We start from the raw sequence: 27,888 nt of genomic DNA on the forward strand, positions 1-27,888 counted from the left end.
TAACTTATCCAAGCCCCGGGGGAAAGGCTCTCAAGAAAGTCCCCTGCTGTTGTCTTTTCTTCGGCTCGAGGGGTACTAGTAGGTAAAGGCCGTATCTCCGGGGTTCGGGGTTAGGTGTGAGGTTAGGTGTCAGGAGACCGCAGCCCAGCCGCCCGCTATCGTGAGGTGGCCCACGTTCAAGGCCCCGGTGTTGGGCCGTGGTGCCGATGGAGGAGTGCGGCCCCTCCAGAGAGCATTTAGGCGAATGTGTGCTTGTCCTTGGCCTCCTTCAGGTGAATTAGTGACTTTGTGATATGAGGCCATTCACCTAAATTGATGGGAAGGGTCTGTGGCTTTCCTTTTTGAGAGTGGGCATTCCTGAGGGTAGGACTGCCATGTACAAGGGTGCTTGGGCCCAGAGCGGGAGCACAGACCAGCTGTCTGGACTGCTTCACACGAGGTTCTGCGCTAACCTGGGAGGATTAACCAGGGAGTCTCTTTGGGTCCTGGGGTCCCCAAGGTTCTCAGAAGTCTGACTTTCTCACATGCCCTTGGCAGCAAGCAGAGTAACCAAGGAGTCTCTCTGGGTCCTGGGGTCCCCAAGGTTCTCAGAAGTCTGACTTTCTCACATGCCCTTGGCAGCAAGCAGAGCCCAGAAAGAAACTAGTTCTGTCGCCCTAGAGGGCAAACTCTGTCTCTCACAGTTCATCTCTCCTTACACAGCAATGGTCCTGAGTCCTAATTTCAAAGAAATCAGGTAGTAGAGATGCTCTCCAAATCACACCAGAGAGGGCCAAAGTTCAGGAGCAAAGTTCCCACACCATCCCCAGTTCACAGACAGCTGCCAGTTCAGGACAAACTTTTCCTCGTTCCATGGTGAAATGCAAGACAAGGAAATGCAATTGTGTGTGTGTGTGTGTGTGTGTGTGTGTACACACACACATATGTATAACATATACAGAAAACACAATTTCTACTATAAGAAATGTCCTATAATTATGTCTTATCTTTTGTATTAAGTTGTTCTCTCTTCTATGAACTCATGTAGATAGCAGTTGTTTAATCATTACTTTTAATGTTATTCGCTGGGGTAAAACTTTTAAATTAGCAATCTTTTTTTAATCCCCCATTTAAAACTTTCTTTCCTTTTTGACTTGTTTGTAAAATCTCAAAGTCTGGGAATCTCTGCGATAGCTTTAGAGACGACCTGAGAACCAGCCCCATCTCCAATCTGTTTCCCGTACAAGACAGTCCTTACTCGAATCCCTTGCCTTTGCTGCCATGCAGTCTCGTGGAAGCCACAGAGCCAGGCAGTGAGGGTAGGGCCTTCACCTCCACCCCAATTATGGACCAAGAGAGAGGGAACCTGCCGGGCCGCTGGAGATCAGGGGCGTAGCTGAATAAAATGGGGATAAAGTTACAAGCAGAACATCTTCATGCAAAGTAGCCAGAAAGTGGCCTTTATCTGGGGACCTGCTGTTTCCTCCCCGTGCACTTGTCACTAGCCCTCTGGCAGAAAGTAGAGGTCAGACTCTGTATGAATGCATATCCTTTTCCTGCTTTTTAAATTGTTTAGTCATGATAATCTCAGTTTCAAAGCTTCACTCTAGTCGTGTTTTCAACATTTTAGTTTTCTAGACACTTGTATCATGTTACCGACCATAGTTCAAAACTCCTTAGGGTCGTTTCCTTCCGTGCCCGTTTCATTACATCTCCCCCGCTTCTCCCTTCTTTCCTGAAATAAGCAAGAGGGCAGGTGCAGAGAATTTCACGTGAAGAATCATAGGCTTACACATATACACAATTTGGTAGTGTATTGAAGTGAAAAGAAAAACAAATACGGACCCATTTTAGAAAACAATTTGTTAAAATGTATCCTTCTATTTCCGTCACGTAATCAACTACGGGAACCTTATTATAAAAGTATCCACTAGGGGGCACTGCAGTCAAAGCGGACCTGGATGAACTCTAAACCTGTATCAACTTTGGATAAACTCATTTCATCAATATTGTCAAAAGCATATTGTTTTCACAAAATGAGAGGTCAGCTTTTTCACATTTGGTTGAAGAGGAAAAAAATCCATTTTCTGGCAACGGAAGCTAAAAAGTCGGTGACTCTGGGCATCCAGAATTGACCCCGTACTAATGTTAATATGCATGACCCTGTATCAGAATGTGAACCCAGCCTGTCAGGCCAAAGGTAACAGGGTCTTGTAATTGTCACACTGCACTGGCTCTGCTGAAAATGTCTTCCCCCCTTCTTTCTCCTTGCCCCCACCCCCCCCATCACCCCAGCTGATAATCATAGACAAGAAAATTAGAGGATTCAGGGAAACTTTAAAATAAGATTGAGGAGTAGAAGGCATTTAATTTCATAAAGCATCTGACATCACCAGCTGCCTGCAGCTGAGTGAGGGCATAATCTCGAGGGGGACGTGGTCTCTTTGCCGCAGAAGGTCAAGAGGGGCTCTTTTGCGGCTGCAGCAAATGGGGCCGAGGAAATGAAGCGGGTGCGAGAGTCCGGAAACATGTGTTCTGGCCCATTTTTAAAAAAACATTTGACTTTTTCATTCAACTAACTCTTTTTTAAACCGTTTGGTTTATTTGTCAAACTAAAAATAAATTTATTAGACTGAGAGCAGAACAACTGAGGCTGAGGCTAGTTGAGGGCCCAATGGAAGCCGGGGAAAACTACAGCAAAGGCACCATAAAGGCACGTACAGCACAATTCGGGTCCCTACAGCTCAGTCCCGGGCTTCCTGCCTGTCTTGTAAGGTGCCCTCAAACGCCTTACCCACGCAGAGAAGTTACTAGAGCTTCGATCACCCGGGCAAAATGAAGATTTATTTTTAACTTGGTCAGGAGTGTCCCCTCACCTCCAAAAAATATGTTGAAATCCTAACTCCCCAACACACTTGAATATGACTTTCTTTGGAAAGTAGTTCTTTGCAGATGTGATCAAATTAAGATGAGGTCATTAGGGTGGACCCCAATCCAGTATAACTGCTGTCCTTATAAGAGGAGGAGGTTTCAACGCTGAGACACACAGAAGAGGCATGTGATGAAACAATAGAGATTGGGGTCATCCATCCGCAAGCCAGGAACACCAAGGATGCGGAAAACAGCTAGGAGAGAAGGATGGCCCAGATTCTCCTGCAGAGCCCGCAAAAGAAGCCAGCCCTGCCCACACCCTGACCTCAGGCTTCCAGCATCCAAACTTCTGTTGTTTTAAGCCACCTAGTTTGTGGCACTTTGGTACTGCATCCCTAGGAATGTAATTATTTATGACCAAACTCAGAAACAGTAGGATGGAATTCTGGGAACGGCAATAAAGAGAGACTTAACTTACTAAGGATAAGGTTTTAAAGAATTGTCCTGTTTTCTCCCTTTCTCTTCCTTTTTTGCTGTCTACCCAACCCCACTCTTCCAATTTTTTATTAAATGTAAAACATTATTTTTATTTATCTTTACACGCACAGCTTTTAATGCTTTCTTAGAGATGCGTTGATTTTTTTCCCTGGTGTATTTTATAGTTCCTCTCAAATACCTAAAAACTTCACAGACCAGATGGCATTTTTAAAGCACTTTGCTCCCTTGAGTTGCTCAAAGTATGACATAAATATCCCCTTATTCTTCATGACATCTTAAAGAAGGAGATTTTTTTTTAATGAGCAGTTATTTTAAACCTCAGGAAATATAGAGCCAAGTTAAGCATCTTGTCCTAAATCACGTAGCCCTTCAGTGGATGAACGGGAGTTGGGATACAGATCTCCCAGCTCCTTGTATACAGTAGTTCCCCCTTATCCAAGCTTTTACTTTCCATGGTTTCAATTACCCGAGGTCAACCGCGGTCTAAAAATATTACAAGGAAAATTCCAGAAATAAACAATTCATAAATTTTAAATCGCATACCATTCTGAGTAGCATGATGAAATCTCACACTGCCCCACTCTGTGCCGCCAGGAATGTGAATCATCCTTTTGTCCATCATACCCGTCCATTAGTATAGGAAAAAACATAATATATCAGATTTCTTATTATCTGTGGTTTCAGGCATCCACTGGGGGTCTTACAACGTATCCCCATGGATAAGGAGGGGTCTACTGCAGTCTCTTAAATACTGTACAGTTCTGTTTCATTCTTAATTATCCACCTATAAGAGAAGAGGGAATAAATCCTCAAAATCACAGTCAATCAAGTTGCCTTTTGGGTACCTTTTCTGTATTTTGAATAGAAATGTGTCTGATGTTCTGCGAATTCATAAAACCTTAAGCTACATGGTACAAATACATTGTCACGTTCTAATTTCCCACTATTCACAAGAGTTTCTTCTCCCTTCCTCCCCATTCCATCCTGAGAAAGGGCCATGTCACCTCTCAGAATAGTGGGAAAGATCAAACACAAGCTGAGCTAAACCTTCTCTCCATCTTTCCTGGCTCCCCAGGTCCCTGGCACAGGAAGGTCATTAACTTCCTTGCTCTGTGCACCAAGGTCATCAGAATGCCTTAGGAAGCCCTTGGTCTGATTCCCTCTGCCGTCCCTATCCAGCCTCCCAAAGAGCAGTGCCGTCTTCCAGGTCTCGCTCACGCTAAGACAGAATCCCTCATCCTTGCTGTGACTCAGCAGGGTTGAGACAGACTGGAAGTTCCAAAAGTACCAAAGAAAAATTTAAAGGAAATCAAAGAAAGTCAAGGAAGTACTGAAGCATAGCTGGGTTTGTCCCAGGGCTCAGAGGTCCTGTGCCATTCCTCATCTGAGCTCGGACACTGAATTCAGGTGATGAGGACCACCTCCTGGTGTCCCAGCTACTGAGTCATTATTCTGTGAAAAGTGCCATCCTGCCTCCCTGCCAAGCCAGTGTCCTAGACACATCACCTCCTGGCATCAAGGCCATTTCTGGCCTAAGGCCCAATCTTAGATGAGAAGTGGAGGATAAAATTCTTCACGTAGCGAGTGGTTTAGCCCTATATTCATCTTTATAATGGAAGAATTATGAAAATACAACCTTAGAATAAACATGACACTCATACAAAATGAATTACATACACGTCACAGCCTGTGTAGGCTGCAGGGAAAGTAGGTCATCTGACCAAGGCCAAAGGTTTCAGCTAGTGACACAGAAAGACAAGGATGTGATGGATAAGAAGTGACACTGGCAGTGAAGGGGGAACATGTATAATAGACTAGGATGTTGTATTAGGATGTGGGATGGGCATACAGCAGAAATGTCCCGAGTTAAAGACAGCAGGGATCTCTAGAGGGGAACAGCTTGAGTCGTTCCAAAGAAATCGAAGTTTCCTCAGAAGGTGGTGGGTTCTCAGGAAGGAAAACAAGCAGCCAAATATGATAATAGTTAATAACTCTTGAACTAGGCCGGGAGCATGCCAATCACTTTACATCGATCTTCTCATTTCATCCTTGCAATAACCGTATGCTAGCTGCATTTTATAGAAGAGTTCATAACCCTGAAAACATTCAGTCACTTGGCCAAAGTCACACAAACGAATGAGTACAAAGCAGAAATTAGAATCCAAGTCATCAGATATTGCAGCCGGGGTCTTGACACCCACCCCCTCCCACATCTTAATTGAACCGGGGAGGTGGGAGGGCGCAGTCACCAGGACATCCCATAGGGGACAGCAAGGAGGAAAGAGAGGAGTCACACAAGGTCAAGGACCGGACCGGACAGACAGGGGATGTTTTCCAAAAGGAAGAAGGGTAGTGGTTAGCAAGCGATCAGGGGACACTGACATAACCCTGAATCCCCACCCCGGCTGATGGAAGATGGACACGTGGAGAGAGTGGCAGATTCCAGTTAGGGTCTGCCTCTGAGGACTCTTAGGCTGCAGAAGAAATTATCCACCTGGTCACCAGGACCCAGACGGCGCAGTGGGAAGAGTCGACACGGGAGCAGACGAGGAATCAGAAGTCCATGGGGAAGATGCACAGAGCAGCAGGGAGCACAGGAGACAGATTACCGGAGGGGCCAGCTCTCGGGTGAGCCCTGGAGATGACAGAAGGGCAGACAGGACGGGACTCGCCAGCCTCCAGGAGCCCCACAAGCGTCCAGTCGGTTCCAGTCCTCTGAGCCTCCAGGGCACCGGAGCACTCGGTCAGCTGGGCGCCGCCCCAGATGGAAGGGGCGTCTTTGGGGCCACCGATGCCGTGGAGGAGGAAGGAATTCCGCTTCCCCAGCGGACAGCTGGGAGCTGCCAGTCCCACAGGAAGAGAATTAGCTGCTCTAGGAAGCTTACCCTGGCGTGACAGAGGGAAGGTAAAATAATCAGCCGAATATACATTCCTTTTTCCACTGGAAAATCTGAACCAGAGAACAACTTGCTTTAAAGCATGACTGTACCTTCTGCTTGTCTGGAAGGCGTGGGACAAGTGACGCAAAATAGGCAGACCTGCAGTACTTATGATAATTAAGCCCCTAGAACTGAAGCACTCTGTTCTGCCCCCCAGGTAAAGTCAAGTATGTAGCGGCCACGTGACTGATCACAGGTTTTAGTCTATGTTTCTAATCTTCCCGTCCTGTTTTCCACTTGGAAACTATCTCAACCAGCCACTAACGATATGTCATAGACTTTCTCAACCAGCTTGTACTCCTGCCAGCTCTGATCCCTCCCAGGCTGGATCACGTTGAAATCGTTTTTGAATGTGTTTGTAAAATTCCAGGAAAACATTTTTTTTTAAAGTCTCCTTAAAAGATGAGTTGGAACTAAATGGAATTCATGCTTCTGTGCAGCTCTCCTTGAAAGCACTTGCAAGCTGAGAGCAACCCAATTCTAGGGCCATGATCATTTCTCTTGGCCACTGTCTTTGTTCTCTTTTTAGTACTTTTTTTTTTTAGTAAGCAAACTTCCAAACATGCACAACAGCGTAGAGGAAAAAATGGTGATGCCCATGTATCCATCACTCAGCTCCAACTACCATCAGCTCATTTTAGCCACTATCTTCAGTAGACAGTATTCCTTTAAAAATGCATCCAAATGTTGCACACAATTTGAAGTACAGTCCCCTATTCCTTGCATATTTCCTGGCACATTGGAACCCAGATTGAAATAGTTCTCAGCACAAATGACGTACAATCTGTTCTTGCAAACTCTTCCTAGATCCCGAATTTCAATTAGATTTCAGGGAAATCATTAGGTGACAGGAATTAGGAACCTCCTTACAAAGGAATTTATCTCATTGTCACTTACTATTCTGAACAACGTGGCTCTAAGACAAAACCGATTCTTTATGCCAGGCTCACATTTGACTTGTTGGGGATTTTAACCACATGCAGCACATTCCAGTAAGAAGCTTTAAAAATTTCCCAGCTAAAGAAATGCTGGTGGTAGCAGGATCAAGGCGGGGATAAGAAGGGGAGGGTAGTAACATTGGATTTCTGTAGACTCCAGCCAAGTCATGCAAGTTTACTTTTCAGACCATTGAAAAAGAGTCCATGAGAGATCTCTTTAGGGTGAGTCAATGGAGACTGTTCTAGAGGGAGTCAGACTATTCCTGAGTAAGGAGGAGAGATCGGTCTGTCTATTGAGAGTTTCTCAGACACAGTATGTCACTTCCTTCCTTCCTTCTGCCTTCCTTCATTCTCTCTTTCTTTCTGTCTTTTTAAAGAGCCTGGCTTTACTAGAAGAAGAGAATTTTCATCAGCAGTATTAGCAGTCACACAATCACTCTGTTTTCTGTTAGCAGGTGAAATTGAAAAGGAAAAAATATGAGCAGTAGGTACCAATTCCTGCTCAAGATCTAGCCATGTTATTTATTTCTAGAGTCTTTGGAAACCTCCCACTGTGGGATTTGGTGAACTCAAATGACAGCCTCCAAATCCTGACCGTGTCCACATAATAGCAAATGACAGGTTTAGCATGAAATAGATCCAGGCTGAAATCTTGGCCAGAGGCATCTCCACGTCCACATGTATTCCTCCCCGGAAAAGAAAAAAGCTTAAGGCAGACTCGTCTCTAAAATGAATGCTGTCCCACAGAGGAGGTGGATGCATAGCTTACAACACACACACACACACACACACACACACACGCACGCATACACACACACCCCCATATGTAAATAGAAATAAGGAGACTCATTCTCTTGGGCCATGAACTCCCTGGAAGGCTCCTCCCCATCAGTCAAACATCCTGAAATGGAAGAGTTTCCTCAAGGACCCGAGAGGTGGCTGCATCCACGCGGGACAACTTTTCACGATTCTTGACCATCTGGAGAGATGCAAAAGAGACCACCCTCCAGAGAGTTAGTGGCCTGGGTTTTGTCTGCGCTCCGTCCGGGATTTAAGTTTCAGGACCTAATTTCTTCAGCTCTGATGTAAAGGCAGGAAGTGAACCAGATGATTTCTGAAGGTCTAAAGGCAGCTCTACGTATGGAGTAAACTGTGAACAAGGACCAGGGCTCAGCATTTGCCCACATCAAACCTTAGCTCCTCACCTCCAAGCTGTGTGTCTGCGGGAATGTCACATGATTTCTTCTGCAAACTAGAGAGAGGAATACCTATGTCACAGGTCCTTGTAAGGATTGAATTCTTTAAACACATATAAAGCATCTGACCCATGGAATATACCACTGTGCTAGTATCTTCCTTTCTAAAATGCTATGATTTCAGTCATCAGAGAATCTGGGAAGGTTGCCTTTCTGGACCATAACTAGATAATTTAGTCCAAAATATTTCCCACTCTAACTTCTTAACTCTCAGTAGCATGAAAATTATACAAATCTGCGTCAGTACTGCTGAGAAATACTCATGAGATTGAAGTATTGCAAAGTTCTTGTCTTATGTGAGATATTTTACATTTTTTCCCCTGATTTGTTCCAAGTCACTCAGAAATAAAAGAAATGATATATGTTAACCCAAGCTGGGTAAGTGAAGTCTTCACAAAGTTTATATTGCTAATGAAATTAAGGTTTCTAGCAGATCAAGGCCAAATGACTGGGCTCAACCAAATATTTCCTTTGATCTGGAAATTTTTTTTACTTCAAAGGCTAACCGGCAGGATTGCACAGGCTGCCAGGGGCCCCTCCCATCCCGACAATGCAGGGCTCGCGGTGAAAGAAGGACTTCCGAGGGTCTGCTTCAGAGTCATGAACCCTACAGGGACTGGCTCCGCTCAGGCCAGACCCAGGGTGAGGCATCTTGGGAGAAAAGAAATGAGTCAGAAGATGTGGGTTTGAGCAGCTTGCCTCTGCCACTTATCCACATCCCGTGAGAAAGTCACTTGACCTCAATCTTCCTATGAAAGGAGACAATAAAACCTAACCTGTTTATCTTGCATATTTGATGTAACTAACGTTGGGTCTTTGGATACATCAAATACTGAAATAAGATTAAGAAATAAAACCCCAGCGGGATCCAACAGCAGTTCCTTTTTCTCCCAGGAGGAGATTTTCCACCATTGTATCTCCAGTGCTTTAATAGCAGGTGCCCATCAACTTTTTGCTGAATAAGTAAAGGGACAAATAGAGTGGTAAAGGATGGACCCAGGACTGTCTGCCACTTAGGTTTGCTCTTTCCTCCTCTTGGAGCATCTTGTGCATCCTGCCGTTGCAGCCCTGGCTCTACTTACTCCTGAGATATAGTTAAAAAAAAAAAAAAAGGAAGAAATACCAGGGTTGGGGCTGTGGGAGAAGGCACTGGAGAAGGTGGGGCCACCCAGCAGCAGGGAAGGAAGGAAGAAGGCTCTGGGGATGGAAGGGGATTTCCTGCCAGACCTGCGCATGGGTGCCTGCTCTGTCCCAGCTCAGTGTGTCACACACTGTCTTGGATGAGAGAGTCTCAGCATTATTCCCTTAAGTCATGTTTACTTCTGACTGAAGGGATTGAACATTCATAGGTTTCCAAATTTTCATCAGCCTGGACAAACAAACCCCCTACTTATTATCAGTGAAATCCAATTTCAAGTCAGCCTGAATTCTTAGTCACAGAAAAGGGCTTGGGAGACTGGGGAGCCCAGACGTTGACCCCATGATGAGAATGGAATGAACAGCCTTGAAGAATTTGCACTGCAGACTTGGATGCGTGTTTTTCAAGACTCCCTATCTCTCTGAGTTTCTCTTTTGCACATTACCTCTGGACAAGCTTCATTTATCAGAATCAGAGATAAGGGCAGGAACTGAAAGACAGAGCTTTGCTGTCATATAAGCTCCAGGCTAAGTACGGATGGAATCCCCCTGTGAGCATCTCCATCTAGATATTTCGACATCAGGGCTCCCAGGCCTCAGATGGATTATTCTTGCCTGACGTTGGGACGTTTCCTAATCCCTGTCAACTGTGAATCAGCCCTTGGTGGAGGCGTGATTCAGTGGACCAGCATAGCTGGGAACTCCAGATAAAGGAGACCCACTCAAAGATGAGGTATCAGTTAGGATGTCTGAGGTTGCAAGTCACAGGAAACATGACTTACAGTGGCTTAAACATAAGGATGTGTATTCATCTCACAGATCGAGAAATCTAGAGACTTGGTGGTTCCAGGATTATGCTGTTCTCTCCGTTCTAGAAAGGCAGGATGTGCCCCCAGTGAGGGGCACAGCCTCTGTTGTCAGTGTCCCTGGGTTCAAATCTAGCTTTGGTGCTTCTTGGTCGTGGGACTTCTGGCAAGCTAAGTGCTCTGAGCTTCAGTTCTCTTCTCTGTGAAATTGGAGATAACAGCACCTCCCTCCAGGGGTTTTGCTAGCATTAAATTAGTTAATATGTGTAAATTGCTTGCCCAGGGCTTGATGTGTGATAAGCACTACATAATGTTAGGGGTTTTTTTTGGGGGGGGGGGGTTGTTTTTGTTTGTTTGTTTTTGTTTGTTTGTTTGTTTGTTTAGTGGGATTTGTTTCTTTCTTTGTTTTTGGCTGCACAGATTGTGGGATCTTAATTCCCCAACCAGGGATTGCACCCAGGCCCTTGGCAGTGAGAGCCCAGAGTCCTAACCACTAGACCACCAGAGAATTCCCCAAAAATGTTAGTTTTTATCATCTTTATTTATTAATATCATCCTCTCATTGTCATAATAGCATTCCCAAAGCACCAAGCTTCACACTGCACATGACACCATTCAGGGCAGGGAGGAAAGTGTGGGAGGGGAACAGGGCAGGGGATGAGAATGACAGGAGCTTCCTAGTACATCCCTCTCCTTTAGCAGGGAGAAAAGTCATTCCCAGACACCCGCATCCCTTTGCACGGGAACCTGGAGGTCAGGATTGGGCCACGTGGCCATGTCTGGCAATACCTGGCAAAGAGGACCATAACTGTCACAGTTTAGAGACTTTGTAGCATCCGACATGGTAGCCATCAGCCACATGAAGCCATTTAGAGTTAAATTACAATCAGCTAAAATTAGGAATTTAGTTGCTCAGTCACACAAGCCACATTTCAAGGGCTCAATAGTCACATGCAGCCAGTGGTCCCCAGAAGGGACAGTGCAGATATAGACCGTTTCCATCCTCGCAGAAAGTTCTATTGGATGGCACTGGAATGAAAGTTCATGCGTGAGGGACCCGCCTTCCCTAAGCACATTTTCCCCTGGTGTCTGAACAATTCCAGGGCTCTGTTCACAAGGAGGAAGCGGAGGTGGACGTTGGGTTGGCAAGCAACAACAAGGGAAGACCAAAGGAGGACCGGCATAGACACTGGTGTAAGCAGGGGGTGTGGGCTGGGGGTTCAGCAAAGCTAAGGAAGTTTCATTAGAGTTCAGGTTTACCACGCTGGCCTCTAGGCTCCCTTACACACAGGAGCCCAGCTATTTGACTGTGGTGGAAATCAGGATTGTCAAGAAGGATTTGAACTTCCCCAGTGGTCCAGTGCTTAAGACTCCACACTTTCAGTGCAGGAGGCGCGGGTTCCATCCCTGCTTGGGGGAGCTAAGATCCCACATGCCATGCGGTATGGCCAAAAAAAAAAAAAAAAAAAATGCCAGACCCCCATCTGAGTCACTCCAGACACTAAAGGACAAAAATGAACCTCTAGCCCCCCTACAGCTTGGCCCCCAACCTAGTGTTACAACAATGCTCTGCAAATCACCACACGGATGTTGGCTCTGTTTATGATCATGTAAAATGGGGTAATAACCGTTTTCCACTTTGCATAATCACTGTGAGGCCCAATGGACAAAAAGACAAAGCCCTCAGGAAAGTTCTCCCATTCTACCAGCAAAACACAGCGGTGGGATCATCCTTGGCTTACTCAAGGGGTCTCGGGCAGCGGTAAACGTCCTCGGAGCTCCTCTAAGTGTTTGAGAAGGTGTTGGTTGACTGTGGCAGGAATGAAGTTGGAGAAATAATAATAACCACTGGTGTGCACTTATGCTTAAGGATATGCCAGGCATTTGCCTGAGGTCAGGAAGTGGCCGAATGGGATGTGCACTCAGGTGTTCTGCTGCCGAAGCCCACTTTCTCCCTGGGTCTCTGGATGACGCAGCTCTTTAGGACGATGGTGCTCAAAATCCAGCATGCATAGGAATCACCCAGAAAGCTTGTTGAAACACAGCTCTCCGGGCCAGTAGGATGCTGGAGCAGGTTCCCCTATCCACTCAGGAGAGCTGATTGTGTGTATCTCTTTCCAACTCAATAACAACACATTCGATGACATTGCTTTGGTAGCTTGAAAGCAGCCATAATGGGAGAATTTAAACCACAGGAATCAGAAAACTCTAGGACATTCTTCCCCTGGTGAGCCAGTTGTTAAACCTTTATCAGCACATCACCCAAAGTCTCTGATTCAGTAAATCTTGGATGGGGCCTGATTATTTACATTTCTAGTAAGTTCCCAGGTGAAGCAGATTCTGCTGATCCAGGGACCACACTTTGAGAATTGCTTGGAAAAACATTTCAGAGAGCCCTGAAATGGATGACGGGTTCTTATCCTGAAATAAGTCATCACTGACATGAAGAATCCTGGAAGTCTCAGCAAGGAATGTTGGCTGTAGATGACCCTACGTCAAACTGATACTAGTAAGAGCTAGTGTTTACAGAGTATTAACTGTGGGCAGCTGCTGTCCTAGTCTTGCCTTGCATTAACTCAATCCTCCCAACAACCCTGGACAGCAGGTGCATTATCATAGGTGAGGCTGAAGCACAAAGCCGTCAGATGACTTGCCCAAGGTGTACAGGGAGTCAGTGGAGCCATGGAGATGTGAACGTGGGCAGCCTGGTTCCAGAGCCCGCAGGTTTAACTGGTACCAAGAATCACAGATGAGACCTGAGTATTTCTTCCAGAAGAATGAGCAGAAGAGGAGGATGAAGAGGAGGAGGAGGGAAGGGGAAGGGGAGGAGAAGGAGGAGGAGGAGGCAGAAGGAGGGGAAGGGAGAGGGAGAGGAAGGCGGGGAGGAGGAGCAGCTGGAGGAGAAAAAGAAGGGAAACTTCAAAGAACATACACACAAAAAGGGATTCAAATTTGTTTCCCCTAACTAGACTTTCCTGGCTTTAAAGAAAAAAATAGATAAAAATGTTTTTATTCCTTTCATTGTCCTTCCTCCAACATCCCGAATGTGCAGAACCACACCACCAGTTGATGAGAAAGTCATCCTCCTGGATCACGGGTTGATAAACTTTTTCTATGAAGGACAAGATAGTAAACACCCAAGGCTCTGTGGCAGCTACTCAACTCTGCCATCGTCACTGGAAGCCACCATAGAGGGCATGTCAGGATGAGTGTGGCTGTGACCTGGTAAAACTTTGTTTACAAAAACAGGCATTGGACCCTATTCAGCTGTGGCCTATAATTTAATGACCTGTCCTAGATTCATCTACAAGTTATTTCTTATTTCTAACTAACCAGCAGGAACTACACCTTCATTAAATTTAGGCAGAACTTTAGCAAAAAAAGAAAAACAGAAAACATACCAGTGTATCTGAGTAACCACTTAACAGATTGCATTGGGAACCTCCTCAGGAGACAGTCCATTTCTCTGGTTCTAATTTGGTTAGAGAAGGTCTTTCTTAGTTTTGTATTGTGATAGCAGACTCAGTTGGCTAGAAAATCATGCTACTGAGATAAAGGTCCACAGATTCAAAGTTTGGCTGAGTTTCAGTTCTCTTGGTCGCAAGAGGAACCAGAGTCATGACCACATTTGATCATCTCAAACACATGATGACTAGCCTAGAACCAATTCAGAGTGTCGTGTATAAGTCAGCAGGGTCATCTTTCTACTTAAGAGATAAAATGTTTATTCCGTTTTATAAACCAACAGTGACGCCAAAGACTATGATGGTGGTCTGTAAGGAGTTTGAAAATGATGGATCCCAGGTCTACCTTTTCCCTAACATTGAGATTTCTGCCTTCTTGGTAAAGGCCCCCATAACTTTTCTCCTAGGCCCTAACCTGTTCTCCATGCCTCCAAGCCCTCCCTGCCCCTGATTTTCTTAATGCACATCCCTGATCCTTTTGCACTTCTAATCAAGAAACTTTTTCTGAACTACCATTGCATGTGGACTTAAGGCCAAATTCCTCAGCCCAGCATTCAAAACCTGGTATGACCTAGCCTCATTTTTCTCTCTCCCAGTTTATCTCAAACTCATCCAATTTCTATACCCACATAATCACGCATTGAGTAAGAAGTTCCAAGGGCTTAGTCAAATGAGACAAGTGTTTCAACTAAAACAACAAAAACCACACAGCCATGGAAGAACCATAATCACAGCCAACAGAAAGACAGAGTCAAAGGCAGCAAGATAATCTAGAAATCAAAGGAAGAATGTGGGACAAAGTTTCAGAAATAAGGCACTAAAATATGACATTACCCCCCTTCTGTGGTGTCTGGTACTTGGTGTCTGGACAGATCTGGGACCTTAAGAGAAAAATATGGCTGATGCCCTAGGTCAGTGCTTTCCAAACTCACCTTTCTGTTAGAATCACTTGGGTGGCTTTTAAAGGTAAATATTAATAGTCCCAGGAAAAGGGCCAGAGAATCTGAATTTTAATAAATGCTTAAGATCATTCTTATGACTGTTCAAGTTTGGGAAAATGCTGACTTCAGATTAAAATCACCTGGAGGCCATACAGAGACACCACATGGAGAGACCGCATGGAGGTGTGTTGGCTGACCGCCCAGCCAAGGTTCCAGCCAACAGCTAGGCTCAACCGCCAGACGTGTGAAGATGCATCCAGATGACCCCAGCCTCCAGGTACCAGCATTTCCCAGCCGAGCCCCCAGACATCGTGGAACAGAGACAAGTTATCCCCTCTTTGCCCTGTCTGAATTCCTGACCAGCGGAATCCAGGAGCCTCATAAAATGGTTGTTTTATGTTTTTTGAAAAAGTCATCTGGGGAGCTTCTAAAAAATGCTGTAGCTTAGGTCCTGTCCCCAAGACGTCCTGATTTATTTTGCCTAGTGTAGGATCTGGTATTAATTTTCCCCCTACTTTTTGTTATAAAAAAATTTTAACATTCAGAAGAGTGGAGAGAATAATACATGGAAATCTGTGAATCCATCACAATCGTGACTATTTTGCAATACGATAGAGAAATAGAGAAATAGATGATAGAAAGAGAAATAGATGATGGATATACAGAAACACAAATAGAAACATAGAAAGATACATAGATATACAGACATATATAATTGAATTATTTGAATATAATTAACAGACATGACATTTTACCTGTAAGTACCTAAGCATGGAACTATCCAAAAATAAGGGAATTGTCCTACATAAACACAATACCGTTAGCATGTCTAAGACAATAACAGCAATTCCCCAATATCCAGTCCATATTCAGATCTCCCCAATTATCTCAAAAATCTCATTTTTTGCTCTGTTTTCAAACCAGATCCAATTTTCATGCATTTCACTTGCTCATTAAGACTTTTTAGTCTATTGTTCTCCCTTTTATGTATTTAATTTAAAATTTATCTTGACATTTTAAAGTAACCAGGCCCCCTGTCTTATAGCATAGTCTAGAATCTGTATTGGTCTGATGGTGGCATAATTCGTGGCATAATTTAACTTAAACATCCATTCCCAGTTGGTCCTAAACTGAAATTTACGTCTAAAGAGATTAGATTCAGATCAAGCTTTGGGGCAAGTATGATTCAAATGTGGTGTGTATTTACATGACACCAGGTGGCGCATAATGTCAGGTTGTCATACCATTAGTGATCCTGACCTTGACCCCGTTATGAAGGGAGTGACTGTCATATTTCTCCATTAAAACTCATTTTTCCACTCACAATTAGCAAGTAACCTGTGAGGTGTATTCTGGCACAGGAAGGTCCTGTTTCCCCAACAAAATTCCATATAGTAGTTTTAGCGTTCATTGATGACCCTTGCCTGAAAGAATTATTTGATTAGAAGTTGCAAAATGGTCATTTTTTTTTTCACTTTTGATTTAAGGCATAACCCATGTACAGGAAAAGTTCATTCTTTTTTCTGTACAGTTTTATGAGTCTTGACAAATGTATGTATATGTTTGTGCAACCACCACAACCACTAAGATATAGAATAGGTCCCAGTCCCTCCCGCCAACCAGTAATTCCCCCATATCCTGTCATCGTCATCCCCTAACCCCAGCCCTTGGCAACCACTAATATATTGATATGTTCTGTCCCTTTATATTTGCTTTTTCCAGAACATCACATACATGGAATCCTACCTTGTGTAGCCTTTTGAGTCTGGCTTCTTTCACTTAATAGAATGTGTTTGAGACCCATTCATGCTGTTCAGGTATCAGTAGTTCTTTCCTGTTTATTGCTGAATAGAATCCCATTGCAGGAGTGCACCGCAGTTTGTTTAGCCGTTCCAAGGTGAGGGACATTTCGGTTGTTTACAGTCTGAGGCAATTACGAACAAAGCCACGCAAACATTCTCATCCAGGTCTTCGTGTGAACCGAAGTTTTCATTTCACTTGGGTAAATACTTGGGAATAGGATTTCTGGGTTGTTTAGTAAATGTGTGTTTAACTCTATAAGAAAATGCTAAACGCTTTTCTGCCGTGGCTGTACCGTCACCTTACATTCTCACTCACGATGCATGAGTTAAATGGTCATTTTTTTTTAAACGGTCATTTTTAAAAATTCTATCATCCTTTATATTTCTTAACTAGTAATCTCCCATAGAGGGCGAAAAGAAAAACAAACAAAAAAAAAACAAAACCACAGTTTCTCATCAACTTGATATGAGCTATATCGCTTATCATAAAAGCAGAGTAAATGCTAATTCTTTTTGCTTAATTACCAATTTTTAGAGTAGAGAGTTTTTAATAGGAATCACCTCCAGTGGTAGCAAGCAAGGTTTTCCTTTTCCTCCCTCTATTTCTCTTTCCTTTCTGTAACTATGCACTTCTGAATTTAGTCCATATTTTACCATCAATAACACTTATCATTCTTTTTCATTCTCAAGGTGTCCCAAATTTGCCTAATGGAAATGCTATAAAGTTGGTAGCATTTGACCTTTTGATGACTTCATTAGCCTTTGACACTTTTTTCCCTTCTGGCACAATACGATTCCTATCCTCACCTTAAACTTCCCTTGACCCGGGGCTAGAACCAGCTAGTTCTCCAAAAGGACTGATTTCTTTAAATGATATTGAGAAACTAAGTGGCCATAGCCTTTTCGGGGCTACTGGGATGTCATCAAGTTTAGGTTCTTTCAATAGAAATATACACACACACTTTAAATCAAGAACAAAGATATCTACACATAACAAATCATGAATTCATACCAATATTTCCTGCTAAAACTTAGCCTTCTCAACATTTTTGACTTTTTAATTTGTATCTCTTTTCCTTGTCACCAAACATTAATAAAATTGACGTATTTACTAATCTGGTTTATCTCATCATACAGATAAAATAGTATCAAGATCACAATGCCAGTATGACTACTAATAAAACTGCTGAGGGAAGTTTAAGATTTCTTTGCAATTCTTTTCATCCTTACAATACTTCCTGCTAGAGCTATCCAGTCAGAGCAGTGAGTTCAAAGTCAGTTGGAATAATTCTTTTTCTGGGTGGTTATGTTCCAACTTGATATACAGTTAGGTGTATTTGTTCCCATTTGTTTCCCATTTTATGCTCTGGTCTCAATGTGTTTTAAAAAAGAGGAGCACTGACTGGGCTGTTTGCTCCCTGTTCACTTTCCCTCCTCCTGAAACTGCTTCTCCCCCATTTCCTTTTATTAAAATTCCACCTTTTCTTGAAGTCTCACTTCTTCCATCCTAAATCTTTCCTTTGATCCCATTAGTCAAGAGTAACAGCACATATACTAAATTTGGAACGGTATAGAGAAGATTATCCTGGCCCCTGCGCAGGATGACCCGCAAATTCATGAAGCGTTCCACATTTTTTAGTCTCTTGCATTTCAAATTATGAGGATTTACTGTTCAGTTTAGAGAATTGTGGAAATAAGTAAATAATACTGTGCTATTCCTCTGGATGCCTCCCGTGGCAGCTCTGGATAGGGTGTGAAGACATCTGATCACCCAGCATGTGCTAGAAGAAACGGATAACTCAACAAAATTAAGCCACTAATTAAATGTGAGGATGCTTTAGGAAACCCCAAGAGAACAAAACGAAATTCTCTTTTGTTTGACTGCCTCTGCTTCTGCTCTCAGACGAAAAGATATGTCTTCCCCCAGAGAATAACAGCTTTAACTATTGCCATATTTGTAATTTCCAAAGGTTTCAGTGAAGTTAAAAAACTCTGTAGAATATGTTTGTTTCTGTTTTTGTTTTGTTTTGTTTTTATCAAGGAGAATCAAAAAGTTGGACAAAGGATGGAATTCTAAGGGAAAAAAAAAAAAAAAAGCAGCTGCCCTCTTTGGAACCCTATAGACTTTTGAGCATCCCTGATAGGACTTCGATGGAGGTAGAACATGTAACGTTCTACCTTGCATTACAGTCCTTGTGTTCAGGGTCAGAGAACTTTGACTGTGAAGCGCCAGACAGTAGATACTGTAGGCTTTGCAAGTCATATGCATCTCTAGCACATACTCTTCTTCTTGTCTGCAGTTCTTCAAATTCTCAGTTAGCAAAGTGACCAAAAACAGGTGATGCCCTGAGCTGTGGCTTTTGGGTAGCAACCAACACCTTCCTTATGTCATCTTCTTATTTCATGTACCTTGGGGGCAGGGAAAGTCTTGCTTACCCCTGCATGCCCCACTTACAGCAGAGCACATGGGAAGGGATACTCACCCAATGTTTGCGAAACTCATGAATATACAACATTATCTTCACTTTAAAAAAACTTTTTATTAATTTAACATTTGGTTTTTAACGCAACTTTAAAAGGTTACCTTCCATTTACAGTCATTGCAAAATATTGGCTTTGTTCCCTGTGTTGTACAATCCATCCTTGAGCCTGTCTTATCTCTCGTGGTTTGTACCTCACACTCCCCCACCCCCACATTGCCCGCCCCCTCCCCACTGGTAACCACTAGTTTGTTCTCTATATTATAACATTATTATATGGCATGCTTACAAGAATTTGTTACTAATACAGAAAAGTGAGCTCTACAAGAACTGTAAAAACGCAATGTATAAACACAGAGCGCTGGTTACAGACAGTGCCACCCAAGTGTGTTCAGACACTTGCCAAGCCTTCTTCCAAGGGTGAGAGGAGGCTGGTGGCCGTGCACAGGTCTGATCGTGATGGATGCAGAGGGTCTTGGCACTAACACAAGTGGCCAGGAGAGAGAGTTAACGGGTACAAATGTACAGGAACAGACAAGACAGCAGAGGTGGGAGTGATTAAACTTATAACCCCAAAAGTGGCTCCCAGTGCCTGTAAAGGTGTGACCTCCTCTCCCCACGAGAAGACGCCAACCAGATGAGAGGTGGTTCTGGTTTTCAGAAGCCTGACTCCATTTTTATCTGTGTCTGAAGGAGGAACAGAGAGCGGTACCATCTGGAAGAGAATGGAAAGGAACCTGTAGCTTGTTTCTAGCTCTTGAGCACTCTGAGTGTGTTAGGGCAGAGCAAGAGAAAATAGGGCAGGATTAACAGTCTGAACAAGGGCAGAGTGGTATGCTAAAATTTCCATCAGAGAACCTTCCTGAAACAGCTCCATAGTGCTAATTTTACTAGGAGGGGAAAAAAAAAAAACTGGACATGCTTTTTAAAAACCTGTTGTCTTGTGTTCCGGGAAGTTTCTACTGACACTAAATTTCCACTTCTGACCTGAACCCTGGTGTCTGGTGATGTTACTTCCCACGGCCGAGACCTCCACCTAACCACCTCGCATCTCACATTAAAAACTAGATGTCTTTGTGATTGCTGCCAAGGAATTTGAGTCCATTTGAAGTGTTTTCAGTCTATGAAAATTTATTTCCATATGTAGTTCGGATGAAAACTATACACAATCCATTTAAAACAAAGGTGCTCTATAATAACGATGTTTGAAGTTATCATCATTTCTTCCCTTAGCCTGTCTTATCTTAAGCCATATGTTGCTGTAAATTAAAAGAAAAGGGCTTTTAAACCAAATGGTTTCTCTGAATAGCATTAATCCCATCAAGGGTAGTTTGTGACAAAAGCTAAAGATTGTGCTCTTGCCTTTTAAGTGCAACCAAGTTAAACATCTGAACTATTTCTGCTGTCTCTTAAATATTAAGATGTAACACACTTGTGATATTTGTTGACATTTGTTATACTTTTGATGAACAATTAGCCCGCAGGAATATTAACAGGAAATTCCACTCGCGAGATAAGCAGCTGCGTGTCCGCAAAGCTTCAGCCAGATCATGGGACCAAAAATCTTCTTTATGCAACTACTGTTTGTTGAATAGTCAGCATTCCTTACGTCTCTAAAAGGAAATGCTTTGAAAATAACTTTTATGGCTAATTTTGACTCTTACGTTTTCATAAGGAAAAAATAACATGATTAATTTGGACCCTGATGCTTGTGGTTTGTAAAATGTGAATATTTAAAAGTGTCTGTAATCACCCTGCAAATTTCAAATAATGGCACCAACAAACGACTAACTCCAGTAATTTCCAACTTGTAATGCAGGATCATAAGGCCAATCTTAACAACCCTAATTCCACAGCAAAGCGTAGTGCATTCTTATTTCATTTTTGAACCAAAAGGCTGACTGCCAACCGTTATGTGGACTACTCTCTTATTCAAAAATAGGAATCTGTTCCATTTTTGAGCTATTAAAACATTTAATGTAATGGTAATATTACATCATTAATTCAGCATCCATTAAACTGCTAGGAATACATCTCTAAAGGACAGACAGGAAAATGACTGGTAAATAACTAGGTAGATTACAACGCCATCACAGAATTGATGGCAGTTCTGTAGAAGTGCTAGAAAGGCAATACATTCTTCACTGAGAGGCCAGGGTTTTATCAAAGATTCATTCATAAATCATCAATCACCACATCCTAAATGCCATTCCCATCTGCCTCTTTCTCTTTATCCCAACTGCTTCATCTCCTCCTCTGTTCTATCCCATAAAGGACAGAAAAGGAAAATCGGAAGGGCCTTGGGTTTATTTTAAAGTAAAAGCAAAAAACCATAATTGCGTTTCCATCAGTAAAATATTTCTGAGCTGGCATTCGCAATCTGTGTACATTTACTTATAAATTATACACACGTAGTACTCTGAAGTAGTGTTCAAATATCTACCAAGTTTAGTGTCTTCTTTTTTCAGATAAAAGACTACATCTGCAGCCAATTTTCTTCTACTCTTTTCTTGCATGCTTTTCAGAGTACAAGTCTCCCCTGCAACTTGCGAGACCACTGCTCAAGCAGTCACCAGAGAAAACTTTCTGAAATGATACCAGATCATAATTAAGACCCTTTCTGAAGTCCTGAGATTTATGGTCATTAGCTTTTACTTTACAATAAACCCAAGGCCCTTCTGGATTTCCTTTTCTGCTCATCGTGGCCTCAGATCTGGCTCTAAAGATGAACAGGTATCTGCTCAGATAAGCAGACCCCATGCATCCCCATCTTCACCCTCATTTTCATGACCCTCCCACCTCCCATCCCGCTCTTTGCTCCAGTCCTGCTGAGCTTTTGGCAGCGAAGGAGTTAACACAGAAAAGGTGGAGGTTCCTGACAGCCAGACTCCAAGTTGTTTTCCAGTTGAGAACACCTACCCCTGGGGTTTAATTGGCCAGAAGTCTGAGCTACAACTTTTCAGGAGGATTAAGAAGTGTCCCTTTTAGTGAAGGTGGCCAAAAGGTACAAACTTCCAGTAGGAGATAAATAAGTCCTGAGGATGTGTTGCACAGCATGGTGACTATAATTAATAACACTGTACTGTACATTTGGAAGTTGCTAAGACAGCAGATCTTAAAATTTCTCAACAAAGGAAAACAAATTTTTTGTAATTATGTGTGGTGATGTATGCTAACTAATCTTGGTAATTATTTTGCAATATATGCATATATCAAAATCACTGTTAAACTAATACAACCTTATATGTCAATTATATCTCAATGAAAAATATATAAAAATAAGGGGGGAAGGGTGAGGGGAGGGATAGACTGGAAGTTTGGGACTGATGTGTATACACTGCTATATTTAAAATGGATAACCAACAAGGACCTACTGTATAGTACAGGGAACTCTGCTCAATATTACGTAACAACCTAAATGGGAAAAGAATTTGAAAAAGAATAGAGACATGTATATGTATAACTGAATCAATTTGCTATACATCTGAAACTAGTACAACGTTGCTAAACAACTATACTCCAATATAAAATAAAAAGTTTAAATATATATAATATATATATAGAGAGAGAGGTAGTGTCTTTTTTAAGGCATTTTTAAACCCTGGAGAGTGAGGTGAGTCCTGTTATATGACAGGTAAGAAATGGGCCCATGCATCTTCTAACTGGCTCCAATTGGCTATAAGTATAAACCATAAATCCAAAAGGTAATCCCAACATGGACCCCAAGACCTCCACCATTCCACATCATTCATATGATTTCAATCAGCTTCTCTTAAATTTAACAGAACCAACTTGGACTCATCATCCCCAAGCCCCGTAAACCAGCTCTGCCTCTGTAGTCAAGTTCTCCATCAAAGGTATCACCATCAGCCCTGCCTACCACTCAGCAAACCCCACATATCTGCTCAATTTCTCGCACGTTCACTTACCAACACCTCCCAGTCCACCCCAGAGAAGTCTCTTAAATGCCTCCTTTCTTCTCTTTCACTAATTATTTCAGGCCTTCAGCATTTCTTGCCTAAGTCATCACAGTGGTTTCCCATTCAGTCCACTAGCCTTCTGGTTCTCCGCATAGTAGTTTCAGCACAGCTGCCCACTTGTTTTTTTTAAAAAATCAGCTTATGTTATTTTTCCCAATTAATTTTCATTACTGCTGTCTATAGAGGTTGTCTTCAAACATTCTTATCCACATGTCTCTGTTAATAAAGAATTTTGAGCACACACATCTAAAATATGACATTCAAAAATTACAAATATGTATTACTATGCTAATATATTGTGCATATTATAAAATAATACACACATGAAAATCAATTTAAAAGTATGGCAATCACTTGTGCCGTACTTTGGGGTGACGAAAATGTCCTGGGTACTGATTACAGCAGTGGTTACACAAATCTATATATATGTATGTTAAAATCCAGACAACTGTACACCAAAAAAAATCAATTTTACTGCATATACATTTAAAAATTAAATTTTAATAAAAATATGAGATTAAACTCAGCTTAAATATATTTCCCACTCCCAACTGGATTATCTTTTGCATCTTCTGAGTACACACAACCCCATTTGAAGATCACCGCATTCAGTGCCTCAGATTATTATTTTCAGCTGCTATTGAAAACAAAGCAACAGGAAAGTTATTAAATCATCACAGTGCTTTTCTATTCATTTTGTAATCATTCTACCTCCAGTTGCATGGTGCTATGGAAATATTGATAGTGAGTATGGATCTTAGTGCCTATCACTGTTATAAAGCAGCAGGTTATTTGCGTTACGCTTCTAGAATGTATATTTGGTCCAAATTTGCTTTTGTGACCTGCCCAAAGTAATAACAGAGTAAGGCACTGGCTGTAGGGATATAGTCCAGGGAAAAAATATCTACAATACTAAATAAAAATTAGGTATCAAAGTAAAGGACCCAGAACACCAAAAATAGAGATGGGAAAAAGCTTCAGAGAAGGAGATTAGGGAAGAAAGATTAGGATGGGCCCTCTCCCAGATAAGAAACCTATTCTACATCAACAACTTGGTGTTTGAAAACTTTAAGCAAACTGCCCTAAGATGGAACAAAATCAGACAACTCCACCTCACATTTCACTGAAGTAAACCCATATGGTCTGATACTTACCAAAGTGAGGAAAAATTATGAAGACTTTGAATGGATAGACATTAATATACTTAATGGGGGTCCTGTCTAGCTACCCTTCAAGGTTTTATGCTTCTATAAGGGTTCACACTTTTCATTGTCATTGGGCTATTTTACAGTTCTGTAAGTAGCAGAAAATGAAAAGTAATGCAAGTATAACACAACTACACTACATGAAAAGTAATGCAATTACAACTGTAAATCAACTATACTCAAATAAATTGTTTTTCTAAATAATGCAAGGGTGCTTTAAAAACACTGCTTTAGTTTATGGAAGTAAAGCAAATTGATGGCAATCTTACCATCAAAAATATAGTTAGTACATGCATGCAGCCCAAAATAAATTTCAGAGGAGAAAAGAAAAAAACATATTTGTTTTAAACAATAAAGAAAGAGAAAGTATTTTGGCTTGAATAAAAATTTTCAAGAGAGTTATTTGAAAAGTGGTGAGAGAGACACTTCAAGACGGAGGAGTAGAAGGATGTGCGCTTACTTCTTGCAAGAGCACCAGAATTACAACTAATTGCTGAACAATCATTGACAGAAAGACACTGGAACTCACCAAAATAGACACCCCACATTCAGAGACAAAGGAGAAGCTGCAATGAGACAGTAAGAGGGGCACGATCGCAATAAAATCATATCCCATAACAGCTGGGTGGGTGACTCACAAACTGGAGAACAGTTACACTGCAGAAGTCCACCCACTGGAGTGAGGGTCCTGAGCCCCATGTCCTTTGGGGTCCAGCAATGGGAGGAGGAACCCCCAGAGAATCAGACTTTGAAGGCCAGCAGGATTTGATTGCAGGACCTCCACAGGACTGGGAAAACAGATTCCACTCTTGGAGGGCACACAAAAAGTAGTGTGCACACCAGGACCCAGGGGGAAGGAGCAGTGACCCCATAGGAGACTGAACCAGACCTACCTGCTGGTGCTGGAGGGTTGCCTGAGAGGTGGCTCATCATGGGGACAGGGACATTGGTGGCAGGGTTCCTGGGAAATAATCACTGGCTTGAGCCCTCCCAGAGTCTGCCATTAGCCCCACCAAAGAGCCCATAAGCTCCAGTGCTGGGTCACCTCAGGCCAAACAACCAACATGGAGGGAACACAGCCCCACCCATTGGCAAACAAGTTGATTAAAGTGTTACTGAGCTCCGCCCACCAAAGCAACACCCAGCCCTACCCATCACCAGTCCCTCCCATCAGGAAGCGTGCACAAGCCTCTTAGATAGCTTCCTCCACAAGAGGGCAGACAGCAGTATCAAGGAGTATCAGCAGTATTCCATTCTGTGGAACTGAAAACCACAGCCACAGGAACATAGGGAGAATGAAAAGACACAGGACTTTGTACCAGATGAAGGGACAAGATAAAACCCCAGAAAAACAACTAAATGAAGTGGAGATAGGCAACATTCCAGAAAAAGAATTCAGAATAATGATAGTCAAGATGATCCAGGACTTTGAAAAAAGACTGGATGCAAAGATTGAAAAGATGAAAGAAAAATTTAACAAAGACATAGGAGAATTAAAGAACAAACTGAGATATGCAACACAATAACTGAAATGAAAAATACACTAGAAGGAACCAATAGCAGATTAACTGAGGCATAAGAATGAATAAGTGACCTGGAAGACAGAATGGTGAAAATCACTGATGCAGAAAAGAATAAAGAAAAAAGAATGAAAAGAAATGAAGACAGCCTAAGAGACCTCTGGGACAATGTTAAACGCACCAACATTCTCATTATAGGGGTCCCAGAAGGAGAAGACAGAGAGAAAGGATCTGAGAAAATATTGGAAGAGATTATAGTCAAAAATTTCCCTAACGTGGGAAAGGAAATAACCACCCAAGAGAAGTCCCAGGAAGCCCAGAGAGTCCCAGGCAGGGTAAACACAAAGAGAAACACGCCAAGACACATAGTAGTCAAATTGACAAAAATTAAAGACAAAGAGAAATTATTAAAAGCAACAAGGGGAAAATGACAAGTAACATACAAGGGAACTCCCATAAGGGTAAGAGCTGATTTCTCAGCAGAAACTCTGCAAGCCAGAAGGGACCACTTCAGACCTAGAGACACATACAGACTGAAAGTTAGGGGATGGAAAAAAGATATTCCATGCAAATGGAAATCAAAAGAAAGCTGGAGTAGCGATACTCATATCAGATAAAATAGACTTTAAAATAAAAAATGTTGTAAGAGACAAGAAAGGACACTATATAATGATCAAGGGATAAATCCAAGAAGAGGAGATAACAATTATAAATATATATGCAACCAATATAGGAACACCTCAATACATAAGACAAATGCTAACACCTATAAAAGAGGAAATCAACAGTAACACAATCATAGTGGGGGACTTTAACACCCCACTTACACCAATGGACAGATCATCCAGACAGAAAATTAATAAGGAAGCACAAGCTTTAAATGACACAATAAACCAGCTAGATTTAATAGATATACCTATAGGACATTACATCCAAAAGCAGCAGATTACACATTCTTCTTAAGTTCACATGGAAAATTCTCCAGGGTCAATCATATTTGGGGTCACAAATCAAGCCTTGGTAAATTTAAGAAAACAAATTGTATCAAGCATCTTTTCCAACCACAACACTATGAGATTAGAAATCAATTACAGGAAAAAAACTGTAAAAAAATACAAACACATGGAGGCTAAACAATATGCTACTAAATAACCAAGAGATCACTGAAGAAATCAAAGAGGAAATCAAAAAATACCTAGAGACAAATGACAATGAACACCCAACAATCCAAAGCCTAAGAGATGCAGCAAAAGCAGTTCTAAGAAGGAAGTTTATAGCAATACAATCCTACCTCAAGAAACAAGAAACATCCCAAATAAACAATCTAACCTTACACCTAAAGAAACTAGAGAAAGAAGAGCAAACAAAACCCAAAGTGAGTAGAAGGAGAGAAATCATAAAGATCAGAGCAGAAATAAATGAAATAGAGACAATGAAAACAATAGCAAAAATCAATAAAACTAAAAGCGGGTTCTTTGAGAAGATAAACAAAATTGATAAACCTCTAGCAAGACTCATCAAGAAAAAGAGGGAGAGAACTCAAATCAATAAAATTAGAAATGAAACAGGAGAAGTTACAACAGACACCACAGAAATAAAATCACCTTAAGAGACTACTACAAGCAACTATACACCACTAAAATGGACAACCTGGAAGAAATGGACAGGTCCTTAGAAAGGTATAAACTTCCAAGACTGAATCAGGAAGAAACAGAAAATATGAACAGACCAATTACAAGTAATGAAATTGAAACTGTGATTAAAAATCTCCCAACAAACCAAAGTCCAGGACCAGATGGATTCACAGGTGAATTCTATCAAACATTTAGAGAAGAGCTAACACCCATCCTTCTCAAGCTCTTCCAAAAAATTGCAGAGGAAGGAATACTCCCAAACTCATTCTATGAGGCCACCATCACCCTGATACCAAAACCAGACAAAGATACTACAAAAAAAGAAAATTACAGACCAATATCACTGATGAATTTAGATGCAAAAATCCTCAACAAAATCCAACAACACATTAAAAGGATCATACATCATGATCAAGTGGGCTTCTTCAATATATGCAA

At 42.1% G+C, this 27,888-nt stretch overlaps 1 pseudogene; it reads left to right on the forward strand.

Moving 5' to 3' along the window:
• Nucleotides 1-18,170: 18,170 nt before the first annotated feature.
• Nucleotides 18,171-18,267, forward strand: LOC130837602 (U6 spliceosomal RNA; annotated as a pseudogene).
• The last annotated feature ends 9,621 nt before the right edge of the window (nt 18,268-27,888 follow it).

This window comes from Hippopotamus amphibius, chromosome 15, assembly GCF_030028045.1.
Source record: "Hippopotamus amphibius kiboko isolate mHipAmp2 chromosome 15, mHipAmp2.hap2, whole genome shotgun sequence".
Lineage (NCBI taxonomy): Eukaryota > Metazoa > Chordata > Mammalia > Artiodactyla > Hippopotamidae > Hippopotamus > Hippopotamus amphibius.